The sequence below is a fragment of the Mastigoproctus giganteus genome, chromosome 1 (assembly GCF_048544385.1).
Source record: "Mastigoproctus giganteus isolate SK-2022 chromosome 1, ASM4854438v1, whole genome shotgun sequence".
Taxonomy (NCBI): Eukaryota; Metazoa; Arthropoda; class Arachnida; order Uropygi; family Thelyphonidae; genus Mastigoproctus; species Mastigoproctus giganteus.
Window position 1 is genome coordinate 150,003,431 of NC_143575.1, and position 27,698 is coordinate 150,031,128.

The following is a 27,698-nucleotide window of genomic DNA, read 5'->3' on the forward strand; positions in this document are numbered from 1 at the left end:
ACAGGTTTCAGCTGTACCTTCTCTTATTATGAGACCTTAATGGGTATAATACCCTCTGGAGTAGGCAGACATTAATTATAAGAACAAATGCTTCAACACATGCTCTCTCGCGCTCTCTCTCTCTCTCTCTCTCTCTCTCTCTCTCTCTCTCTCTCTCTCTCTCTCTCTCTCTCCCCCCTCCCCCTCCCCTCCCTCCCTCCCTCTCTCTCTCTCTCTCTCTCTCTCTCTCTCTCTCTCTCTCTCTCTCTCTCTCTCTCTTTCTCTCTCTCTCTCCCTCCCCCCCTCTCTCTCTCCCCCCATAAATATGGAAAAAACACTTTTCTTCACACACCTATCCTTACTTTTACTGCCATTCACCTCTCTGTATGCTCCCCTTCTCTCCTCCCTTTGTTTACATGGGAGGTTGAAGAAAATCCCTATGGGAGTGATCACTTCCCTTTGATAGCCGTTCTGACTGAGAAAAAACCATGTCACCCATGAAGGATATCTCAGTGGAAGTTCAATAAGGCCGACTGGAATGCCTTCGAACATCTTGCACAATTTGACATTACTAGAGACACAGTCCATCAGTGAAGTATTATGCACCTTACAGAAGTACTGCCTATGCAAGAGCAGTTACAATTCCAAAAAAAAACCTGCACGAATTCAGAATGCACAGCAGCAAGAAAAGCCCAAAACTGAGGGCTATTCTGCCAATATGACACCATAAAAAATTTAACATGTTTGCTACCACCTAAATGTGAGAGAACTTGTTTAGTGTGCTGTAATTTTTGGAATGTTGAAAAACTCAGTATTCTGATGTCCTCAGCATTTTTTTGCTGAGCTGTAAATCAGAACAAATCTTAAAATTTTATAAAAAGTTTATTCATGTACATAAAGTAATAACAAGACATGCAAAAAAGACAAAACTGTGTGCCAAGTCTAAAGACCAGCATTATTGAAAAGCATTCAATCAGTGTCCCTACTGAGTAGCTGTTAATTTCATGTGCTTTATGTTTATTGCACTTGTTGGTTGATCACTGAAGAATGAATGTGTGTGTGTTTTATGGCACAACATGGCACTTGGATGCCTTTTGAATGCAGATATGCCTTATGGCAAATTACTCCTTTTATCGCTCTTGCACTTATATGCATAAAGGTAGGAAGAGTGTTAAATGTGCATGTGTCAAAGCACATCATGCTCGACATCAGAGGCAAAGGGAATCTTGGATCAATTTTATTTGATCCATAACCCGGTGTGCTAGCTGAAAATTAGTCTGGGATAAGATCTGGAAAACGAAGGGTAAATATCAACGTGCTATTCAGGGATCCTAGAGTGGAATGGATGTGCCATTGCAGATCCAACTGCAGTTATAAATACTCTAGGGGAAACATTTGCAAAAATCTCGGCTTTAAACTTCATTCTCCCCAGAGTTCCTGGCCCTAAAATAAAAAAAATGAGAAACGTGTAGTGTATGCTTCTCACTTTTTTTTGGTATTTAGAAAAAAAACACTGATATTCAGAAAACAAACACTTCCACAAATGTACTTGAACCATATAACAAGCCTTTACACATGTGGAATTAAGTGTAGTATGCTTTCTTACATGAGCATGTGCTGTTGTGCCAGATGACCTCCATTATAAAATGATAAAATACGTACCTCCCACCACACTTTTAATTTTATTTAATAGAATATTTAATGAAAAAGAATTTCCTGATTCTTGGTGAGAGGCAATTTTCTTCGCCTGCCCAAAGCCAGGATAGGATGCTAGAAATCCAAGTAATTATGTGTGATTGCTTGGCAAACTGTTTGCAATATCCTGGAAAAGATTATTGGTATTTGCCTTGTATGTTATTTAGAAGCAAATGGTCTCAAAGGAGACCATTTGTTTCTAAATAACATACAAGGCAAGCACCGATACAAATAACATACAAGGCTTTTGAAGAATCAGGACCGCTGTGAGTCATTTAATTGGACACAGGAGCCACGAGTTTTCCTAATAATACACTCTTTGTCAAATGTGCCAGTGGGAAAACTTTCTTATTTTGTCATACAGAGATTCTTAGAGAATACAGCGGGATCACCAGAAATGGTCAAAAGACTTCAGTTAGGTGATTTACTGATAGAGACAGCTCAACCCAAATGTTCAGAATATGTACTAAAGCTTACATCGTTAAGTGGAATCTCAGTTCAGGTTTCTCCATATGCCATGGAGAAATCCTCCAAGGTTATAAGTGAATGGGACTGTTAAACTGTTGAGAAGAGGAAATAGTTCAAGATTTGCATGATCAGAAAGTAACACAAGAAAAATGGATAACAATCTGAATAGACAGTAATGTAATTCCACATCATTTTTACCCTTAATTCACTGAATTTTCCAACCTCAGTTAAATCAGGATACTTAAATAAGGCCCTTGAGGTTGTCACAGACATTCTCTCAGATATGCCAGACAAGCTGTACTTGCTACCTGGGAGTCTAAAACGCTGATGGAACTGATATTCGGGTGACACTCAAGTCAAGTGGACCCAATTTCGGCGAAGTCCGGACGGTCTGTGACAACCAAATCCTCTGCTTGCACCTTCACGATGGTGGGACTGTTAGTAATCCTGGGTATAACCTCCATGCACAAGCACATGGTGGGTGACCACCCAGGTGTGAACCAACGTAAGCAGGGGCCGAGGTGTAGCGCCCACACCACATGGAGGAATGCCGCCCCTCTATGTTACCAGGCAGTACTAGGTGGTAGATGACTCTCATCAACCGGTGAAATACCACCACTTTGCTTATTGGAGGCTTGAAGTGGTGGAACCCATGTTTAGTCTCTAGAGCTAAGTTCCGGTCAACCCTTCCCTATCTCTTCCATCATGCAGTATGATTGATGACTTTTGAGGTTATGATGAACGTTGTGGCGAGATCCAATATTCCTTACATTTCGAGGGTACAGCTCTAAAACGGTTTTCGCAGGCCGGCCGCTAGTTAGTACACCGGACCGAACCTATTGGTAACTCTCTAGGAGGCTTCCGGATCAGCTAGTGTATAATCTTGCTACCTCTACTCTGCCAGATAGTGACTGGAGGGAGTCCGAGTAGTGTGTATGCGGGGAGCATTGTCGAGGCCACGTTATGTCAAGGATCTGGGTATATTCTTCCCACATGTACGCCATATCCAAAAATTTCATTACTTCATACAGCATGTCCCACCCACTTTTTCTTACTATTGAATACACCATGAATTGTCAAACTAATAGAACAAGCTTATCTGCGAAAAGATCTAAACCTCCCAAGGATTTCCTAATTCATTTCACAAATATACGTGGTCTCAATTCTAATCTCAACGATGTCCATTTCCACTTGCAGTCTGCCAAACCCCATGTACTTTTTCTGACAGAATCTCAGTTAGCGGTTGATTCAACTACTGTTCATCTCAGATGCCCAAATTATTCGCTGTATGATTCCTTTCGCCTCAAAGGTGGTACTTGTGCATATGTCCGTTCTGATATTCCCTGTCAGAGACTTGGCAATTTGGAATCTCCTCTCTTTGATCTTCTCTGGCTTAAAATCTCTCTACCTCATTGTGTCAAATTCATCTGTTGTCTCTACCGTTCTCCCAACTCCACTAATCACTTGGAGCTCTTTGACTTCCTCTCGTTGCAACTTGACTTTCTCCAGTCCAACTTTCCTAACAGTGAGGTAATTTTCCTTGGTGATTTTAACGTTCACAACTCCAGCTGGCTTCCATTTTCTAGTCACACCGACCCAGCAGGTCGAGATGCTGAGGCTTTTGCAATTACTAATGACCTAGCACAGATTGTTCATTTACCTACAAGAATACCGGACAATCCTAATCATACAGCCAATACGCTTGATCTTTTTCTCACAAACAACCCTTCTAAGTACACGGTCGAAGTGAGAGGTCCTTTAGGCACTTCAGATCACAACTTGGTGATTGTCTCTTCTCCAATGGAACCTTTATCTCATGGCTATTCCCAACCTCGTGTTGTTTGGCATTACAAGAATGCAAAATGGGATGACCTGCGAGACTTCTTTTCTTCTTTTCCTTGGTCGGATTACTGTTTCAAAACTCCTGATGTCAACGTTTGCTCAGATCGTGTCAGTGAAATTATTCTTGCAGGAATGGAATCCTTTATCCCACACTCCACTTTAAAATCTCGTCCTTTATCTAAACCTTGGTTTTCCAATAAATGTGCTAAGGCTGTTCAAGAGAAGAATGTTGCATATCGTAATTGGCTTGTTTCTAATTCTTCAGTTTCATTTTCTGCCTACACCAAAGCTCGCAACAATTGTAAAGCAGTTATTAATCAGTCCAAACTAGAGTTTGAACAGGCTAAGAGTAGAAAACTTGCTTCTTGCCCTAATGGTAGCCGAGCATTCTGGTCTCTTGCCAAAGCTATTGGCCGCAACTTTTGCCCATCTCTGCTTCCACCTCTGTCCAAACCAGATGGTTCTGTTGTCACTTCAGCCAAGGATAAAGCTGACCTGCTAGCATCCCATTTTTCTTCCAGCTCATGTATTAATGAACTTGGTAAAACACCTCCCACCATTCCCAACACGGTCCATTCAATGCCTCCTGTGGTCTTCCGTCAAAAGGATATCAGAAGGATTTTGATGAATCTTGATGCTAAGAAAGCTCCAGGTCCTGATGGTATTTCTCCACTTGTTCTCAAAATCTGTGCTCCTGAACTTACTCCTATTCTTTGCCGCCTTTTTTCACTTTCTTATTCCAAAGGTGTTTTTCCTTCTGCTTGGAAATTTGCTCATATCCAGCCAGTTCCTAAAAAGGGTGACAAATCCCTCCCATCCAATTATCGTCCCATTGCAATTACTTCTACTCTTTCTAAAGTAATGGAGAAATCAATTAACCGCCAACTCTTAAACTACCTAGAAACCTTCCGTCTGATCAACGATCGCCAGTATGGATTCCGTCGGTGTCGATCCACTGGTGATATTCTGGCTTATGTTACCCATTTATGGACTTCTTCAATGGAAAGGTTCGGTGAAACACAAGCAGTTGCTCTTGACATCTCAAAGGCTTTCGATCGTGTTTGGCATAAAGGTCTTCTAAACAAGCTTCCATCTTATGGTTTGCCAACTGTTTTTAGTAATTGGTTATCCAGTTTTCTCTCTGATCGCTCACTGAGGGTGATGGTAGATGGCTCTCTGTCTTCTAACTTCTCCACTAATGCCGGTGTCCCCCAAGGTTCAGTTCTTTCCCCCACTCTTTTCCTCTTGTATATCAATGACCTTCTTCCATTGACTGGAAATCCTATCCATAGTTTTGCCGATGATAGCACATTGCATTCAACTTTCCATTTTGAGAAACCTTGCCCTGCTCAATCAGCTTCAACTTCTCGAAAATCTGCTACCAATTCCTTAAATGCCGATCTTCAGATAATTCTCCAGTGGGGCAAAGACAACTTAGTTGATTTCAACCCTTCTAAAACTCAGTCTTGTCTTATATCTCGCAAAAAGGATTCTTCTGCTCCTATGCTTATCTTTAGTGACACTCCAATTTCTAGGCAAAAGGATATATCTCTTTTGGGGATTACCCTGACTTCTAATCTCTCTTGGCACAAGCACATTACAAATATTGCTTCCTCTGCATCTAAAAAACTTGGTTTTCTCTTTCGCTCTCGGCGTTACTTTTCTTCCAAACAGCTGCTCACTCTGTATAAATCGCAAATCCGCCCTGCCATGGAATATTGTTCCCACATTTGGGGCGCTGCCCCCAAAACCTCTCTCAGGCTTCTTGATTCTATTCAGAAGAGGGCAGTTAGGTTAATTAATGATTCATCTCTAACAGAGTCTCTCCACTCGCTTTCTCATAGACGTACTGTTTCTGCTGCATGCCTCTTCTACAGATATTTCCATGGGCACTGTTCTTCTGAATTGGCTTCTATAATTCCCGCTCTCTCTTTCAAAACAGTCCGAACACGTGCCGCCACCAGCCAACATCCATTTACTGTCCAACTTCAAACCCACAGAACCAACTTTTCATCTTCCTCATTTATTCATTCAACTGCCGTTTTCTGGAACAACCTTCCTTCATACGTATTTCCTGAAAATTACAATCTACAGAAGTTCAAGTCCAATGTCAACAAATATCTTCTTTCGTCTTCTCAACCTCCAACCCAAGCACGGTACTAAGTACTATAGGTTCTAATACCTCTCGTGTTTGGGGTTCACATAAAAAAAAAAAAAAAAAAAAAAAAAAAATTGCTGTGCCCAACTGTACATCCCCCAGTCCTTTACAATGTTACAAATGTCAGAAGTTTGGATGCTCCCAGACAGTTTGCCAGGGTTGAGATTACTTGTGCAAACTGAATGTATGCCATATCTCCACAGCAAGGGTTAGCATTCTGCTTTCTCAAAAGTATATGATCTTTGGAAACTGGGGGAAAAGAATTGAAACACTTCAATCACAGTTTCACTAAAAATGCTTTCCTGCAGCACAGGCAAATTTAAACACGGCCATCTTGGCCTTAGTAGCTCTCTCTTGCTGATAAATGTATACAACCCTGTGGACATCAGTGTTTGAATCACAGTGAGACAATCTGTACAGTACTCATCGAATTGTCAACCGACCCGTTGGTATTTGGATTCAAGTACTGTTAAGTGGGCTAAACTTGATGGTATATTCAATGTTGCCGAATCACCTAGGCAGCTCCTTCCACATACTAGGCTCTTAACTTGGAAAAGTTGAAAGTTGAGAGCATAGCATGCTCTCAACTTGCAACTTTTCCCTTAAGGCTTGAGGTAAGACTACAACACTATCATCTCTTTCCAACAACTGTTTGCAGCACATTGAGCAAAACATTCTGACTTCCTACCTGTCTGTACAGATGTATGGTAGTCAGAATAATATGTGGGATCAGCTGCTGTCCTCTTGCACAAAATAGTATCCTACAAAATTCCACAAGGAACGAGCAGAGTTGCAGGCAATAAAATTAACACATCAAAGCCTTGATCACATCAAAGATAGCCATTACCATAGATAAATGATATACACTGATTTATCAAGCTTGTTGCAGGCTTTATTACCAGCGAAGTTTGATCCTTATCCAGATTTGTCCCACATTCAGCACATCTCCTCTTTTGCAATCTGAATTTGACATCCACTTCTGCTAGATCCCAAGTCACATTGGAATTAGGGGAAATGAATTAGCCGATATTGCTGTGAAATCAGCCACTTCCCTTAATAACCATCGCCTTTCAGTCCCCTCTGCAGACCACATACAAACAATCTGCAATAAAATTTATCCCGGTGGCAAAATTGTTAGCATAGACAGATTTCAAACAAATTAAAAAAAAGCAATGGCAGTCCAGTCAGCTCAGGTCTCGAAGAGAGGAAGTTGTTCAGCTCCACATAGGACATAGCTATCTTTATGCATTGTTTCCTGTTGAGGGCAGATGACCTCAACAGGAAACAATTCTGATGTTTGCACAATACTTCTTTGTGCAAGTACACCTAATTCTGTTTTTGCACGAACTTTTTTTACACGAATTTGATTTAACACGAATTCAAAATAAATATTTCATTCTCTTTTTACACGAGTCATTTTGATTTAACACGATTTCTATGAATTTTTTTTTGCCTAAATTGTAAGAATTTTTTTTTTATTTGTGGCATATTAGTATCATTTCTATATTACACGCACTAATAGATTGGATAACAGCTAGTGTGTGCGTTTTGAAACGCGTGCTTTTGCTTACCAATGTGTACGTCTAGGTATCTATGAATCATCAACGTTTTTATTGAATTTGGTGCACATTTACGGTATTCGTGCATTGTACCTTCGGAAGACATGTAGTAGTAAGCTCTATTTCAAAGTGAAAGAATCTTTAGTGAAATTTGTGCACATATAAATTTATTAATTTTGCCAATAGTCAATAAATTGTAAGTTTACAAATTTTTCATACCTTTTTTTATTAATTATAACAGATATTTTTCGGTAGCCCTTATATAATGTCGAATAATTCGCCTATTACCAAAATGAAAAGAAAAACGATTTCTTTGGAACTTAAAATTCAAATTTTAGATCGTCTTGCAACTGGACAAGTGGCTACGTCTCTAGGAAAGCATTTTGGTGTACATGAAGATACCGTAAGAACAATTAAGAAAAATGAAGCTGCAATTAGGAAGTCGGTATGTTCTGGAACAAAAGTAAGTGTTAATTCATTATCATATACAAGAGATATTGTCAAGGAAAAAAATGGAAAAGGCTCTGGTAATGTGGATAGAAGATCAGTCACAAAAAAGAGTACCAGTAGATGGAAATGCCATCAAGCAAACAGCACTAAGAATTTACAGACAGATTAAAGAAAAGGAGCCAAGCACTTCATCTCAATTAAACAGAAAGTATGAATTTTCTGCGAGTACAGGTTGGATGACAGGGTTTCTTAAAAGGAATGCTCTTCATAATATAAAAATTAAAGGTGAAACTGCATCTGCAGATGAATCGGCTGCTAAAGTATTCCCTCAGGAACTTGCAAAAATTATTGAAGATGGAGGATACACTCCTGATCAAGTGTGGAATGCAGATGAAACTGGTTTCTTCTGGAAACGAATGCAACAGAACGTATGTAGCCAAATCACAGAAAACTGCTGGTGGTTTTAAGGTAGCTAAGGATCGCGTGACCTTATTATTTTCCTCCAACGCTTCAGGAGATCGTATGTTGAAACCACTGCTGGTAAATCGAGCCCTAAACCCACATTCAATGAAAGGTGTGGATATCAATAAACTGCCTGTTCACTGGATGGCAAACAAGAAGGCCTGGGTGACCACTACTATTTTTACAGAATGGTTCAACAAATGTTTCGTCCCAGAAGTCAGACGTTATATGAATTTGAAAGGTCTCGAATTTAAAGTTCTTCTGATTCTTGACAATGCACCCGGCCATCCTGTCTTGGAACACCCAAACGTACAAATTTTATTTCTGCCACCTAATACTACATCTTTGATACAACCGGTAGACCAAGGTATAATTGCGACAATTAAAACATACTACGTAAAACGAACATTCCAACACGTTTTGGACAAACTGAATGATGAAACACTAACAATCATTGATGTGTGGAAGAAATTCTCAATTATGGATTGTATCAATCAAGTTGGATTAGCGTTAACTGAATTAAAACCAGCAACTTTAAATGCGTGTTGGAAAGCGGTTTGGCGACAATGTGCAAAAAGCAAAGATCCCATCATCCCTAATACGACCGAATTTCCCAACATTATTACAATGGCACACAGAATTGGTGGAGAAGGATTCGATGATCTATCGTTTGAAGATATTGATGAATTGTTAACCGACAAAGCCCTAAGCGAAGATGAAATATTAGAGGTTGTCCTTGGGACTCCTTATCCCACAGAACGTAGTGATAATGAAGAAAATGATCCTGTTCTAAATGCAGATTTAATAAAAGAAGGTCTGGAATTGGCCAGAAAATTAGGTAATCATTTTGTCAAAAATGACCCTAATGAGGAACGCGCTGGGAAGTTTCAACGTGAACTGAAGTTGTTGACAGCCTCTTACAGAGAATTATATAACGAACACGAACACAACGATTATATTACCAAAACACGAACACAACGATTAATAACTGAATTCGTTCGTAAAACCGGTGAAACATCAGCACCAGAGGAGATGCGTGCTGATTTTGCTCAAGAGATCACAGAAAGAATTTCATTAATAGAGGAAGAAGACGATGTCCACAACATTTCTAGTGATGGCAGTGATATTCCAGTCGTACACAAACATATGCGCCGTTTATTATCAGAAAGTGAAAATGAATAAAATCTTGTTGTGTAAAACAGATTTTTTTTGTTCATGAAGAATTTTTTTTCATTTCATATGCATACAAATTTATTTTAATACATTTTAATTACATATTATTACATGTGTATTTTGTTTAAATAAAATAATAAGCTTAAAACGAATATTTTTATGTGTTTTTTTTTAAATTATTTTTACTGATTTTTTTTAGATCCGGAACCAATCTTCTTTTCTTCCATAAATACAATGTCTTTTTTTACACGAATTTTTTTTACACGTATTTTTCAGGAACGTATCTATCGTGTAAAAACAGAATTAGGTGTATTTAAATACCATTCTGATGGTTTTACACGTTTTAATTGTGTCCTCATTTTATCAACATGACATTTACATTTTACTGCTTTTAGCCGTCTGACTGAGCCTTATACACTCAGTAAGATTTTATCTGACAGAAATAATATATCTGATGTTTTTACATTTCTACAATCACTTAATTTATAGGTCCCTGGGTGGCAAGCAAATTGTGACCAGGCAATTTATCTGTGTGAATTTTCACTGAGCAATCTTTGTAGAGCCCGAGTAGTTCTTTTTGAGTTCCCACATTTTCTAAAACTCTTCAATTATTAGAAGCTCTTCTAACAAAAAGTTCTTGTTGAGAGCGAGAAAGGAAAATTACCTTTCTTTATATTTTTCTGTTTTAACTTCTAATCCTTACTAATCTCCGCTTGGTCACACCAGGCACTGCTCCTGCCTCCCTGTGGCAGGGCTGGAAACCATGGCAGAAAAATCATCTGCCAAGGCTAAAAGGAACACAATATATTTCCCTCTTGAGAGCCAATAAGCTCTCGGCCAGAGACAGAAAATGACCATGACACATTGCAACCAAAGAGGTTTAAAGTTAATTCCTCAGCAACAGATTTTGCTGCATTTTTAATATTGCACTCACTATCAGACCTGCCTCTCAGTATTATCCAGAAACACCTGGAAAGTATTGCAGGGTTTCCCAAAACAGTTAAGAGACTGCAATCAGGGGACTTACTTATAGAAACTATAAATCGTAGGCATTCAGAGAAACTCCTGAAACTTACAAATTTTTCTGGAATTCCAGTGAAAGTATCTTCCCATGCAACTCTAAATACATCTAAGGGTGTTATATCTAGTTGGGACCTGTTGAATGTGATGGAGGAAGAAATTAAACAAGAGCCTCAGGAACAAAACACTATTACAGTCAAAAGAATTATGATAAAAAGATATGATATACTCACACCTACGAGGAATATTATTGTCACCTTTAACCAGTGCTTTTTTTTGTAAAAAAATTAGGTGCCAGTACTCATTCTTTGCTAAAAGAATGAGTACCGGCATTACAGCTTCTTCTAAATTCAAGAAAAAATTTAAAATTCCTTAAATTTTACAGTGGAATTTCAGACTTTCATGGCAACATTGATGGCATTCAAGACTTAATTAACCGCTACTCTCCAGTTGGTTTCTGTCTGCAGGAAACCTATTTAACTCCTCAAATTTCTGTTTCCATAAGAAACTACTCAATTTATCGAAGAGATTGCAATACATCTGATTCTTCTTGTGTGGTGTAGCTATTTTGATTAACTCAAAGATCCTGACCGGGCAAATTACTCTCCAAACTAAAATTGAAACCATTGCTTTGCATCTGATTATTCAGATTGCATTAATCTGAATAATCAGATGCAAATCTTTCCTCAATCTATCTCCCACTAAAAGTATACTCTTATAATGATCTTGAAGAACTTTTAATACAGCTACCCTCCCCTGTCTGCCTGCGAGGGGATTTCAGTGGCCACTACCCTTCATGGGGATCCTCTAAATTAGATAGCACGGCCAATTGATTGAAACTTAACTAGATAAATAAAACCTCACCATTCTTAATAGTGGCACACACACACACACCTATATATAGTTACCTACTGGACAGACTTCTGCAGTTGACCTCTCTGTTTACTTCCCGATTCTGTTTCCAGTCATGCAGTGGTCCACTATGGATAATCCTATGGGCAGTGACCATTTTCCAATTATTTGTAATCTGCTCATTACACAACCACCATTTGACCAACCCAGGAAATAGAAATTATTTCAAGCCAGTTGGTCGAAATTTCAGTTAGCAATTGCTCTGGACAAAAAAAAATTATACAATTATAGCCCATATATGAAGTCACTGATTATGTTACATCCCATCTTTTATTTGCAGCTAAATACTCAATTCCATTATCAAATCCACTGACCTGATGGCACTTTAACTATAGGTGGAACAAAGAGTGCACAAAAGCAAAGAAGGAAAAAAATAAAGCATGGAATTTATTTTGTCGATCTGAACCATAGTTAATCTTATTAACTACAAGGAGCCAAGGGCAAAAGTGAGTGTCATTCAAAGACAAGCCAAGAAAGATTCTTGTACTCGGTTTGCATCTACTATCAGTATCTCAGTTTGCATCTACTATCTTGTACTCGGTTTGCATCTACTATCAATATCTCAGTTTGCATCTAGTATCAGTATCTCAGTTTGCATCTACTCTCTTTTACTTTTAGCCCCTGGCAAGTGGACTTACCTTGGCAGGTAAGTCCACTTGCCAAGGGCTAAAAGGAGCAAAAATGGCAAACACAGACTATCAGGATATTGAGAACGATAATCCAAAGAGACAAAAGACTGATCGGATGGAGCAACCTTGCCCATCGTTCTTAATCATCCACTCTCTTAATAGTCAGCCCATGAATAAATTGTCTCCGTTTGTCATAACAAAAACATCTGGAGGGTATTGCAGGATCTCCTAAGACGGTGAAGAGACTGGAATCAGGAGACTTACTAGTAGAAACCACCAACCACAGACATTCCGAGAAGCTGTTACAACTTACAAGCTTTGCTGGCATTCCAGTTAAAATATCTCTACACACAACCCTAAATTCATCTAAGGGTGTGATATCCAGTTAGGACTTATTGAACGTCACAGAGGAAGAAATAACCTAAGAGCTGCAAGGACAACACGTAACTGAAGCAAGATGAATAATGGTTAAAAAAGATAATCAACTTACACCTATAAGAAATATTATTCTCACCTTCAATACACCCAACTTACCCTCCTCTATAAAAGCAGGTTATTTACTTTGCCGCATCCGCCCTTACATTCCAAACCCTTTAAGGCGTTACAAATGCCAAAAGTATGGCCACTCACAAACTGTATGCAGAGGAGTTCCTATCTGCCCTAATTGTGGATCCTCAGATCACATACAAAGTAACTATACAGCTACAAAAATGACCTGCCCAAATTGCAAAGGTGACCATCCTGCATATTCTAAGACATGTGAAAAGTGGAATTCCGAGAAAAAAATAGTAAAATACAAGGTTGAGAACAAAGTAAGTTACCCAGAAGCAAGAGAATTAGTTGCTCCTACTATAACCAAAAATATGACCTATGCCAATGCTGTAAAAAAATATCAGACAGTCTCCACTCAAACTGATGTAACAGTTCCCACTAACAAATCAATTTTTGATTGGGCTGGAAATGTTCTTTCTAAGCAACAATCCAAGTTCTCTGACCAGGCAAATAATACTCCTCTGACAATACCAGCGGCATCTCCTACTCCAGTTGTAGATACCATATTTCATTGTTCAAACGCAAATGTAATGAAAAATTTTCAGGACACAACCATGGACACAGTGGCACATCGATACAGGAAGATCTCCTTCTAGAAATCCATGCAGAAGAAGAAATGGACACAAGTCAGCCAGTTTTCTCCAAAAAAGATAAATCTAAATCAGAACATCATAAGCCAGTAACCTTCAAAAAGCAGTCAGATACAGCTCCATCAATTAAACACAAATAATGCCCTGTATTTTACAATGGAACTGCAGAGGCTTTCGTTGCAGAAGTGATATCCGTGATCTGATTAACCGATATTCTCCAGTTGCCCTTTGTCTTCAGGAAACTTACCTAATCTCGCAAATTTCTCCTTCAATAAAGAACTATTGTCTTTATCGAAGAGATCGTAATACAGCAAATGTTGCCCATGGTGGTGTGGCAATCCTGATAAATTCAAAGATCCCAACTAAACATATTCCACTTCAAACTGAAATAGAAGATGTTGCTGTTCATATAACTCTCCATATTTCAATAAAACTTGTCTCAATATACCTACCACCAAACCATACTTACTGTTTAAAAGGTCTTGAAGATATCTTCATACAGATACCTCCACCGCTCTGTATATTAGGAGATTTTAATGGGCACCACTCCTCATGGGGCGATCCTAAACTAGACACACATGGTCGACTCGTTGAAAGCTTTCTAGAGTCACAAAACCTCACCTTACTCAATACTGGTGCACACACTCACATACAACTCCCAACTGGACACACTTCAGCAATAGATCTCTCAATTTGTTCTCCAATACTCTTTCCAACCATAGAGTGGTACGTTTTAAATGATCCTATGGGCAGTGACCACCTTCCAATCATATGCAATTTTTTAATATCACAGACTCCTTCAAACAAACTCTGCAGGAAATGGAAATTTGTTCGTGTAAACTGGGCAAAATTTCGATCATCATTCTCTCTTGACGAGGAAAAAATCCAGCTCCAGAATATTGATAATGTAACAGATTACATTACATCACATCTCCTAAAAGTGGCCAAGGACACAATACCATTATCAAATCCCCCTGGTCGCAAGCATTATAATTACTGGTGGAATGACGAATGCACAAAAGCAAAGAAATCAAAAATCAAAGCCTGGAATTTATTTCGGCAATGTCCAACCACAATCAACCTCATTAATTACAAGAAGCTAAAAGCAAAAGCACGTTTTACACAAAGGCAAGCCAAGAAAGAATCCTGGATCTGTTTTGCATTGACCTTTAACAGAAACACTGATCCCAAAATTATATGGAAAAAAAAATTAGACAGTTATCTGATAAGTTTCCTGCCATACCTTCTCCAATACTCTCCCAGAAAGGGCAAGATCTATCCAGTTCCTTAGATATTGCTAATGCTTTGGGCAATACTTTTGCTGAAATCAGCAGCATCAGCATATTCTACATCATTCTAATGAATTAAAAACACTAGAGAAAAGCATGCCATAAACTTTCAAACCACCCACCCTCTTCCATATAACAAACCTCTGCAATACTCTGAACTTTTGCATGCCATTAGAACAGCCAACAATGATGTTGCTGGGCCAGATGGGATTTATTATGTCATGCTATAACATCTCGATGACAAAGCTTTACGCCTGCTCCTAGTTTTTTACAATTGTATATTTTTATAAAATGTTTTTCCAGCTTCTTGGCATCACTCTACTGTTTTGGCATTTCTAAAACCTGGGAAAGATCCAACTAACCTCTATATAGACCTATCTCTCTCTCTCAAGCTGCCTGAGCAAAATCCTTGAAAAAATTGTCCACAGAAGACTCATATGGATCATTGAGTCACAACATCTAATGAGCCATAGCCAATATGGCTTTTGTAAAAATAGGTCATGCTTAGATCTTATGGTCAAGGCTGAATTCGCCATTCGAAATGCCTTTGTTAAACATGAACATCTTGTAATGGTTTCAATAGATATCGAGAAGGCTTTTGACACTACATGGTGGCATGGCATACTTAGTGATCTTTACTCTCTTGGTCTCTGAGGCAACCTTCCTATATTTGTTCAGAACTTCCTACATTCTAGATCATTTCAAGTTCAGTACCAACATGCCCTCTCCAAAACATTCATACAGGAAGAAGGAGGAGTACCACAGGGATCAGTACTGAGTGCCACTTTGTTTGCTCTTAGAATAGATTCCATCACCAATCAGCTTCCAAATACAGTTGAGACCTACCTTTATGCAGATGATCTTTCCATCTCCTGCCATTCCCAAAACATGAGGTCTATTGAAAGGCAGCTCCAGATATCACTTAATAAAATACAACAGTGGGCCAGCCTCAATGGCTATTGACTCTTGCAGCAGAAAACAGTTGCCATCCATTTTTGTAGACAGCGCAAACTTCATCCGGATCCTGAACTTCAAATTTATGATGTCTCCATCCCGGTCACTAATAGCATCATATTTCTAGGATTAACCCTTGATAACAAGTTAAATTTTATAGACCACATTAAAAATGCACGTACTTCCTGTCTAAAAAAAGTTAAATATACATACTCAGAGCTTTATCTTCTCAAACATGAGACGCAGATCGTACATCTCTGCTTTGGCTATATCGGGCATTAATCAGATCCTGTCTTGATTATGGAGCTCCCATCTATGATTCAGCCAGATTGAGTCCATTGCGCTGGCTTGATCCAATTCAACACAGTGATTTGAGACTTTCACTCGGTGCTTTCAGAACATCACCAGCACATAGTCTCTACATTGATGCCCATGAACCCCAACTAACTTTACGCAGGAAAACACTGTTATTGAAGTATGCTGTCAAGGTACAAAGCTGTGCCATGCATCCGCCATTAGAAAACCTTTTCAGAAATAAACCAAGCATAGTAAAGCCAGCTGGTTTTTGCCTTCTTGAACTGATGCAAATTTGGCATGTTTCCATCCATTCCATACAACAGGTAACAACTTGTACTCAATCACCATGGGTTCCACCTCCTATACCGACCTGTGACACTTACCTCTCTCAATGGGGAAAGAACATTTTACAAACATCAAATATCAAAAAACTTCACGAAGCTCACACTCAAAGATACATTGACTTTTCTCCAATTTATACAGACGGCTCTAAATCTAATTCAAACATTGGAGCGGCTGCAGTGTTTCCAAATACCGTTATTTCAGCATCCTTGCCATCTGAATTCAGTATTTTCTCAGCTGAATTATATGCAATCAAACTAGCTTTACAAAATCTCTCTTCTGACTGTGCTTTAAAATCTGTTATTTACACTGATTCCCTCAGCTCAGTCTTGGCTTTATGTAACTCCTTAGATAAAGTACACTCTGTTCTAGACAAAATAAAAAGCATATTACTACAGATTGAAGAACGCCATCAACTGGTCACCTTCTGCTGGATTCCAGCTCATTCTGGCATTTTGGACAATGAACTGGCTGATAAAGCTGCAAAAAATCCAACTACCTTAGACTTAACTAATATCCCTGTTCTACCATCAGACTATGCATTAACCATTCAGGCTGCATGCCTGTCAAAATGGACAGCAATATGGCACTGTCAAATTAATAATAAACTCTTTCAATTTAAACATGATCCAAAAATTTGCCATTCCAATGTCCACACATCAAGACGAGAAGCAGTAGTCCTTTCAAGGGTAAGAATAGGACATACTTATCTGACCCACCTTTATTTACTCACAGGGAACAACCCGCCACATTGTCCACTTTGTAATATAAATCTGAGTATTAAACACATTCTCATTGACTTCCCTTACTATGAACAAGACAGAACTTCAACCCTGCTATCACTGCTTGATAGACCATCAACTTGAGGATCTCATTGGAGATGATGTAGATATTTCCGAATTTTTCAACTTTTAATCAATTCTGAATTTATGAAACTTTCTCATTTCTTTTTATAATAAATGAATAGGCACGTTATAGCCAAAGTAGCTTATGTGCCATCAAACCCCCATAACAACAACAACAACAACAAATAACTTTGAAAATTTTATCCTCATTCATTTTGCTATTGCTTCTCAGAGCTTTCAACACCTCATTTAAGTCGCCTCTAAGGTGCCTAGTTTCCAAGCTGTGCAACCCACATATTAAAAATCTTTCCTCATAAGGACGTCCTTTTGTTGATCTCACCAGGCGAGTTACCCGTTTTGCTTTCAAGAAGCTCTGTCTTTGGTGCAGTCTCCACGCTTGAACACGGTATTCCAAGTGCGGCCCAACAATAGCCTTATATAATGGGATTATGATGTCCTTATGTTTACTAGCAAATGTTCGATAAATCATCAATAGCACACCATGGGCCCTCCTTGCAACCTGCCTATAATGCTCGGAGAACTTCATGTCTGACCGTATTGTGACTCCCAAGGCTCTTTCTTCCACTACTGACTTTTGTTCAACCCCACCAAGTGTATAAGTTATTTTGGGGTTACTGTTCTCCAAGTGTAAGACCTTGCACTTTGCTGGATTAAAGCATAGCTGCCACTTTTCTGACCATCCCTGAAGTACCAGGTGGTTATAAAATAAGTTTCCCTATTCAGAAGACCCTAGTGTCACAACGGTTAGAGTTAGCTCTGTGAAAATCGGTGGGTATGCCATTTAGACAATTAAGACCACCGAACATGGACCTATCAATTTTTGGACCTCACTATCACTTCCACATAACAGCCTCTTCAATATTGTGAACTTTTACAAGCCATCAGAACAACACGCAACAGTGCTGCTGCACCAGATGGAATATATTATGTCGCGTTGCAGCACCTCACCTTGATGACAGAAACTTACAGCTGCTGCTGAATTTTTTTAACTGAATCTCACTGGAAAATATCTGACTTCGTGGCACCATGCTACAGCTTTTTTTTTAAACCTGGAAAACATCCCTCCAGTCCTTATAGGCACAGACCAATCTCTCTATCAAGTTAACATGGTAAAATTCTCAAAAAAATTATCCACAGTCGACTCATTTGGATCATTGAAACTCAATGTCTACTGAGCAGTAGTCAGCATGGCTTTTGCTAAAATAGGTCCTCCTTAAATCTGATCAAGATGGAATCTGAAATTTGCAATGGCTTTGTGAAAAACAAACACCTTGTTATGGTCTCCATAGATATAGAGAAGGCATTTGATACTACTTGGCATTATGGCATTCTTGGTGACCTTCATACCCTTGGTCTACGAGGCAACCTGCCTATATTTATTGGAACTTCCTCCAGAGTCGCTCTTTCCAGGCTCGATATCAAAACTCCTTTTCTACTACATTCTTGCAGGAAGGAGTACTGCAGGGATAAGTATTGAGTGCAACCCTGTTTGCCCTTAGAATTTATTCCATTACAAAAGAACTTCCAAATACTGTAGAGACCTACCTTTATGTTGACGATTTCTCTATTTCTTACCATTCTCAGAATATGAGATCTATTGAACATCAATTGTAGATGCCCCTCAGTAAAGTACAAAAGTGGGCTGAGCTCGTTGGATGTTGTCTTTCCCATCAGAAAACAATTGCAATATACTTTTGCAATCAATGGGCCGACCGGGCTAGCCGAGTGGGTAAAGTACCTGCCCGGCAACCCAAAGGTCGCGGGTTCGATTCCCGCCTCGGGCTTGGATCAAAGTACTGCAAAAACCTTGGGAGGTGCAATATGGCCACAGAAGCCGATGCGCCAATAACTACCAAATCAATCAATCAATCAAGCAATCAATGTAAATTGCATGCAAATCCTGAACTTCAGATATCAAATTCTACCATTATGATTGCTAACAATATCAGATTCTTGGAATTATTCCTCGACAGCAAGTTAAACTTCTTTGAGCACATTATATTAATACACACTACCTGTCTCAAAAAGCTGTACATGCTAAGAACTTTATCTGCTGTGTCTTGGAGAGCAGATCATATGACTTTGTTTCTCTTATATAGAGCTCTGATTAGATACCGTTTGGATTATGGTGCTTCTTCTTCAAGAGGAGTGTTTCCATTTACAATGGGTTTCCTCAGCCTACAAGTTATTTCTTGTTAGGAATTTTTTCCTGCCATAAAGTGCGGTTCAAGGTGTCTTAGTCGGTTAAGCCTCGGGCTGTCATGTACTCCCATACTCCATCCATCCATGTCCTCCTAGGTCTTCCTCTTCTCCTTCTTCCTGGAGGTATCCATTCCAGGATAGCCTTTGGATATCTGTTTTCTTGCATCCGTTTTACATGTCCATACCATGTTAGACGCTTTTCTTTGATGGTGTCAATAATAGTCTTTTTCACTTCCATTTTTTTCCTTATGTCTTCATTCCGTTTTCTGTCTCTTCTAGAAGTTCCTGCTGAGTGTCTCCAAAAATCCATTTCTGTGGAGAGCAATTTGTTTTCCGCTCGCCTATTCAATGGCCAGGTTTCCACTCCATACAATAGAAGACTTTGTACAATCGTTTGAAATATTAGTTTCTTTGTTTTATTTAGGATATTTTTGCTTTGCAGAACAGAGTTTAACATGCCGATAGCCTTTCTGCCGTCTGTAATTCTCTTATTGATCTCTGCTTGGGATGATCCATCACTTTGTAAGATTGATCCCAAATATTTGAATTTATCGACTTGTTTGATTTTAAAACCTGCAATATTTAGAACGTGTCCTGGCCCTAAAGACAACATTTCAGTCTTGCTAAAATTTATTTTTAGACCTCATTGTTTATATTCCTTAAACAATTGACGACATGCATACTTTGCATCTTCTAAGTCTTGTGTTATCACCACCTGATCATCTGCAAAAAGTAAATTGTGAATATAGGTTTTCTTATTAATCAGCAATCCCATTTTATTACATTTTTTTGACCAGGATCTTAGGCAGATGTCGATATAAATTTTGAAAAGTGTTGGTGACATGCAACAACCTTGTAATAAGCCTTTTGAAGTGTGGAATTCAGATGACAACTTTAATTCTGCATCTATTATTCCTGTAAATTGCCTTAATAATGTTAATCAGTTGTCCATCAATATTTGCCTCTTTCAGTGCTTCCCATAAGAGTTTTCTTGGAACACTGTCATATGCCTTTTCAAGGTCAATGAAAATCAGAAAGATTTTTTTTCCTTTTGATTGGCATTTTTCAAGGATCTGTCGTACTGTTGAGATATGATCTATACATGACCTCCCGGCCGAAAAACCACTTTGTTCTTCTGATACCTCGATTCGGGCTTCTAAATGGTTCCTGATCCATTTTCCAGGGATCTTTAACAGTGGATTCAGGATGCATATTCCTCTGTAATTTGAACAGCTTTTCCAATCGTCCTTCTTATAAATTGATGTAATATATCCTGTTATCATTTCTTTCGGTATTTCTTCTCCTCTCAGTATACTATTTAACAGTTTTGTATCAGAACAGCCACTCCTCTTCCTCCATATTTCAGAAGTTCCATGTAAACTACTCCAGGTCCAGGTGATTTGCCATTCCTTCCTTCCTTTAGCAGGAGTTCCACTTCTCTAACAGAAACTTTTAAGCCCGAGTCTTCTACACCAAAATCCTCCATCGTCTTGAACTCTTCCCGGTCTTCTTTTAAAAGTCCTTCATAGTACTCCGTCCAGTCTTTCAAAGGTATTAATTGCAAACCAGCATTGTGTTTATTCTGTTTCCTCAAGTCTTTAAGGACCTTCCACGATTCCGCTGATTGCTTGAAGCCCAATTTGCTATTAATAGTTGCGCATTTCCTTTCCCATTCTTCATTTTTCGCTTCTAGTACCAACCGATTCGCTATTTTCTTTTTTTCAACATAAATGTTCCTATATGCATCATTCCTATCACCCAGCCATTTCTGATATGCAAGTTTCTTTTCCCCTACAGCAGCTCTTACTTTCTCTGTAATCCAGGTCTTTTTTGGTTCTTGGCTCTTCTTTTTGCCTAGGATTTCATGAGCTATTTTTTAACAGTATTTTTTAAATATTCGTAGATTTCTTCAGTATCACCTTTTATCTCTATGTTAATTGCAGCATCCAGTCTCTGGGTGAAGTTGTTTCTAATGCTGTCATTCTGGAGTAGGCCAATGTTAAATTGATCCACTTGTAGCATTTCTCCTTCCCTGCATTGTTGGTTGTCCACACATATTTTCTTAATCCAGTTCCACCTCAGTGTTGTTTTAACAAGAAAATGGTCAGATCCACATTCAGCTCCTCTATAAACTCTGACATCTTTTAATACATATGTCCCTGAATGTTTTGAAATAATGTAATCTATAACTGATCTAATTTGTCTTGTCTTGTCTCCTGTGACCAAGTATATTTATGGATATCCTTGTGTTGGAAAAATGTGTTGTTTATTCTCAAGTCGAACTGTTCACAAAGATTGCATAGTCTATCTCCGTTGTCATTCCTCTCTTTCTCTCCAAATCTTCCAGTAACTTTGCTATTTTGTTCAGTTCCTACTCTTGCATTGAAATCTCCCATTAGAAATATCTCTTTGTTCTTAGGAATTTTTCTATTAGTTCTCTCAGATCCTTCCAAAATTCATCCTTCAAGGTATCTTTTTTTTGGTAGTTGTTGGCGCATCGGCTTCTGTGGCCATAATGCACCTCCCAAGGTTTTTGCAGTACTTTGATCCAAGCCGGAGGCGGGATTCGAACCCGCGACCTTTGGGTTGCCAGGCAGGCACTTTACCCACCCAGCTAGCCCGGTCGGCTTCAAGGTATTGGCAGTGTCATTAGTTGGGGCATACCTTCCTAAAATACATATTTCTCTCCCATACATTTTCAGTTCCAATGAGATCATTCTTTCATTAATAAATTGCCAGTTTTTGATGTTGTGTCTCAATTTATTTTTATCAGCAATAGAAACTCCTGCTCTTGCTCTTTCACTCTTATCAACTCCACTCCAAAAATGGTAGTATTCTCCCATTATTTCCTCTCCACATCCCTTTTTCTTTGTCTCTGATTACACGACAATGTCTAACTTGAATTTTTGCAGTTCATCCAAAAGAAAGTTTCTTTTAGTTGTGAAAGGCCTTGAATATTCCAGCATCCCAAAATCATAGTCCTTTTCTGTTTGCCAAGTCGTTTCCAAAAGTGCAGTCCATTTTCATTTTCACTTTTTTTTTTTTTTTTTTATGTGAACCCCAAACACGAGAGGTATTAGAACCTATAGTACTTAGTACTGTGCTTGGGTTGGAGATTGAGAAGACAAAAGAAGATATTTGTTGACATTGGACTTAAACTTCTGTAGATTGTAATTTTCAGGAAATACGTATGAAGGAAGGTTGTTCCAGAAAATGGCAGTTGAATGAATAAATGAGGAAGATGAAAAGTTGGTTCTGTGGGTTTGAAGTTGGACAGTAAATGGATGTTGGCTGGTGGCGGCACGTGTTCGGACTGTTTTGAAAGAGAAAGCGGGAATTATAGAAGCTAATTCAGAAGAACAGTGCCCATGGAAGTATCTGTAGAAGAGGCATGCAGCAGAAACAGTGTGTCTATGAGACAGCGAGTGGAGAGACTCTGTTAGAGATGAATCATTAATTGACCTAACTGCCCTCTTCTGAATGGAATCAAGAAGCCTGAGAGAGGTTTTGGGGGCACCACCCCAGATGTGGGAACAATATTCCATGGCAGGGCGGATTTGCGATTTATACAGAGTGAGCAGCTGTTTGGAAGAAAAGTAACGCCGAGAGCAAAAGAGAAAACCAAGTTTTTTAGATGCAGAGGAAGCAATATTTGTAATGTGCTTGTGCCAAGAGAGATTAGAAGTCAGGGTAATCCCCAAAAGAGATATATCTTTTTGCCTAGAAAGTGGAGTGTCACTAAAGATAGGCATAGGAGCAGAAGAATCCTTTTTGCGAGATATAAGACAAGACTGAGTTTTAGAAGGGTTGAAATCAACTAAGTTGTCTTTGCCCCACTGGAGAATTACCTGAAGGTCAGCATTTAAGGAATTGGTAGCAGATTTTCGAGAAGTTGAAGCTGATTGAGCAGGACAACGTTTCTCAAAATGGAAAGTTGAATGCAATGTGCTATCATCGGCAAAACTATGGATAGGATTTCCAGTCAATGGAAGAAGATCATTGATATACAAGAAGAAAAAAGTGGGGGAAAGAACTGAACCTTGGGGGACACCGGCATTAGTAGAGAAGTTAGAAGACAGAGAGCCATCGACCATGACCCTCAGTGAGCGATCAGAGAGAAAACTGGATAACCAGTTACTAAAAACAGTTGGCAAACCATAAGATGGAATCTTGTTTAGAAGACCTTTATGCCAAACACGATCAAAAGCCTTTGAGATGTCAAGAGCAACTACTTGTGTTTCACCGAACCTTTCCATTGAATTAGTCCATAAATGGGTAACATAAGCCAGAATATCACCAGTGGATCGACACTGACGGAATCCATACTGGTGATCGTTGATCAGACGGAAGGTTTCTAGGTAGTTTAAGAGTTGGCGGTTAATTGATTTCTCCATTACTTTAGAAAGAGTAGAAGTAATTGCAATGGGACGATAATTGGATGGGAGGGATTTGTCACCCTTTTTAGGAACTGGCTGGATATGAGCAAATTTCCAAGCAGAAGGAAAAACACCTTTAGAATAAGAAAGTGAAAAAAGGCGGCAAAGAATAGGAGTAAGTTCAGGAGCACAGGTTTTAAGAACAAGTGGAGAAATACCATCAGGACCTGGAGCTTTCTTAGCATCGAGATTCATCAATATCCTTCTGATATCCTTTTGACGGAAGACCACAGGAGGCATTGAATGGAGTGTGTTGGGAATGGTGGGAGGTGTTTTACCAAGATCATTAATACATGAGCTGGAAGAAAAATGGGATGCTAGCAGGTCAGCTTTATCCTTGGCTAAACTGACAACAGAACCATCTGGTTTGGACAGAGGTGGGAGCAGAGATGGGCAAAAGTTGCGGCCAATAGCTTTGGCAAGAGACCAGAATGCCCAGCTACCATTAGGGCAAGAAGCAAGTTTTCTACTCTTAGCCTGTTCAAACTCTAGTTTGGACTGATTAATAACTGCTTTACAATTGTTGCGAGCTTTGGCGTAGGCAGAAAATGAAACTGAAGAATTAGAAAACAAGCCAATTACGATATGCAACATTCTTCTCTTGGACAGCCTTAGCACATTTATTGGAAAACCAAGGTTTAGATAAAGGACGAGATTTTAAAGTGGAGTGTGGGATAAAGGATTCCATTCCTGCAAGAATAATTTCACCGACACGACCTGAGCAAACGTTGACATTAGCATTAGTAGAGGCATTTGATGCAAGAAAGCAAGCTTATGCAGCATCAGCCAAAAAATAAAACAAAAAAAAACCCACTTCCACTTCACCCCTCTGTTCGTTCAAAATACCTGTCCAGCTGAGCCTTAAACTTATTTAGGCTATCAACCTCCAACACAAGGGATGGAAGTCTGTTCCACCAACCAACCACCCGCTGGCTAAAGGCAAATTTCTGCACGTCTATCCTACATCTGTCTTTCCTCAATTTGAATTTATGCCCTCTCAGGTGATTTTTCTGAGCTAGAGGAAGAATCCCATCAGCATTGAGCATGCTTAAACCATTCAAGGCTTTATACACCTCTATCAGATCACCTCGCTGGTGCCTAGTCTCCAGACACTGTAATTTGCAAAACTTAAGCCTTTCTTCGTAAGAGCACCCCTTTGTTCCATTCACGAATCTTGTTGCCCTTCTCTGTACTCGTTCCAGCAGCTCTACATCCTTCTTGAAATGAGGCCTCCAGACCTGTATACAGTACTCTAGGTGTGGCCTGACCATCGCCTTATACAATGGAATAATCACCTCCTTATCCCTGCTGGAAAAAATTACTGTATATCATTGACAATACTCCATGAGCTACTCTTGCAGCCCGTCTGCACTGCTCAGAGAACTTCATATCTGCCTGCACAACCACCCCCAAGTCCCTTTCATTCTCTACTACTGTCAGTGTAGTACCACAGAGTTGATACGTTGCTCTGGGGTTGCTGTTTCCCATGTGTAGTACTTTACATTTGTCAATGTTAAACTTCATTTGCCACCTCTCAGCCCATCTGCTCAACCTTTCCAGATCCTGTTGCAGCAGCATAGTGTCCTTGACAACCCTGCCAACCTTTGTATCGTCTGCAAACTTGGACATTAAGCCCTATATACCATCATCAATATCATTTATAAATACAGAAAACAATAATGGACCCAACACTGAGCCCTGAGGGATTCCACTAATAACATCAGTCCACGATGAGCAGTGTCCATTGATTACCACTCTCTGTCTTCTCCCCCTCAACCACCCCTTTATCCATAGCAGCAATTTGCCTCCAATGTCACACTGCTCCAATTTGTGTAGCAGTCTTCCATGTGCAACAGTATCAAAAGCCTTTCTAAGATCCAAGTATATAATATCAAAGTTATTCCCTGCATCCAGTTCTTTTGTGACTGCATCATAGTATCCAATGAAGTTGGTCAGGCAAGACTTCCCCTTAACAAAACCATGCTGTGTCTGAACTATAACTGAAGTCTTGTCTAAATGATCCTGCAGTGCTTCTTTAACCAGTGCCTCCATTAATTTTCCTGGAACAGATGTTAAGCTCACAGGTCTATAATTACTTGTATCAGCCTTTGATCCTCCTTTGTGAATTGGGGTCACATTTGCACATTTCCAGTCTATGGGTACCTCCCCTGAGTCCAAGGAAGCTCTCATAATTATGGCTAAGGGTTTGCTTACTTCCTTTGCTGCCTCCTTTAATATAACTGGATAGATCCCATCCACCCCGGGTGCCTTTCTTGTGTTTATCTTCAACAGTTTCTCCTCCACTTTACTCCCAGTTATTTCAAGATTCTGTAGCTTACTGCTAGAGTTGAATACACCTCTGGCATTCCCCTCGCTGAATAACTCCTCATGTGTGAATGTCGATGCAAAATATTCATTTAGTTTGTTACTACCTGAGCAGGATCATCAACACTTGACCCATCAATATCAAGTGGACCAATCTGATTCATCCCCTTCCTTCTAGAGTTTACATAAGTAAAGAACTCTTTGCTGTTTTTCTTTGCATCCCTTGCCAAGGATTTCTCGTAATCTGCCTTCGCCTGCCTAACCTCCTTTGTAACTTGGTTGCATATCAACTTGTGTCTATCATAGGCTTCTGTGTCATGTGTTAATTTGTATGTATCCCATGCATTTTTCTTCTCTGCCATATGCCTCATTAGTTCATCTGACATCCATTTTGGCCTAAACCTTGAACAATATTTCTTAGTTGGTATGTAAAGCCTAGTAGCTTCCAAGATAAGTTCTTTGAATGCTTCCCATTTTGAATTTGCTGTTGGTAACATCATCAGTTGGTCCCACTGTATAGAATTTAAATACTGTCTCAGTCCATCGTAGTCGCCTTTACGGAAGCAATAACTCTTCCCTTTACCCCTAATGGTAGTTACCTCTTTGAGTAAATCCCACTTCAGCACACTGTGATCACTGCCACCTAGTGGTTCATTTATCTGCAGATTCTTAATGCATGAAGAATCACTGCTGATACTCAAATCAAGAGTATTACTCCCTCTAGTTGCCTCCCGAACATGCTGATGTAGAAAACAATCATCCAATAAATCCACAAAAGTCCTGCTAGTGTGTGAGTAACCAGCCCCCAAATTCCAGTCAATATCTGGGAAATTAAAATCTCCCATTATAAGACACTCTGATTTACTGGCCCACTCTATTTCCCTGTACAGTTCTTATTATACTCATCAGAGTCATTAGGCCTATAGCACACTCCTACTCTCAATTTTGATCTCCCAATGTTTATGTCACACCAAACTGACTCCACACTGCACTGTCCAGCAATGTCGACTGGCTTCACTTCCTTGGTTTTTATGTGTTTCTTAACTAATAGCATAACCCCTCCTCCCTTCCTATCCTGTCTATCCTTTCTGTAGACGTTGTACTCCCCAAATTGCAGTTCTGCATCCCTTATATCTGTGTGACACCACGTCTCTGATATCCCAACAATATCTGCCTTTGATGTTTTGAGCAATACCTCAAATTTATCAATTTTATTTACTAAACTCCTAGCATTGGTGTACATGCAAGTATACCTGCACCTGTTTCTATTCTTAGCTACCCTAACACAACCCATGTGTTTACTTGTACCGCAATGGCTCCCAGCAATCTCTGAAATACCATGCATCTTTTTTTTCAGGCTTCTGCTCATTCTAATAGAAGCAGTGCAAGAATCTCTTTCACCTCTGCCAGTGGCTACTGTCAATATATTGGTCTTTGTCTCCCCCCAAGCTAGCAGTTTTCCGACCCACCTAACACTGGGTGTTAGGTGGGTCGGAAA

The 27,698-nt window shown here is 39.4% G+C and overlaps 1 protein-coding gene across 1 annotated transcript in view; it reads left to right on the forward strand.

The window, feature by feature from the left end:
* The window catches only part of LOC150091193 (integrin alpha-9-like), a 295,920-nt gene that overhangs the window by 186,303 nt on the left and 81,919 nt on the right, over window positions 1-27,698 (forward strand). The gene's annotated exons all lie outside the window — the stretch shown is intronic.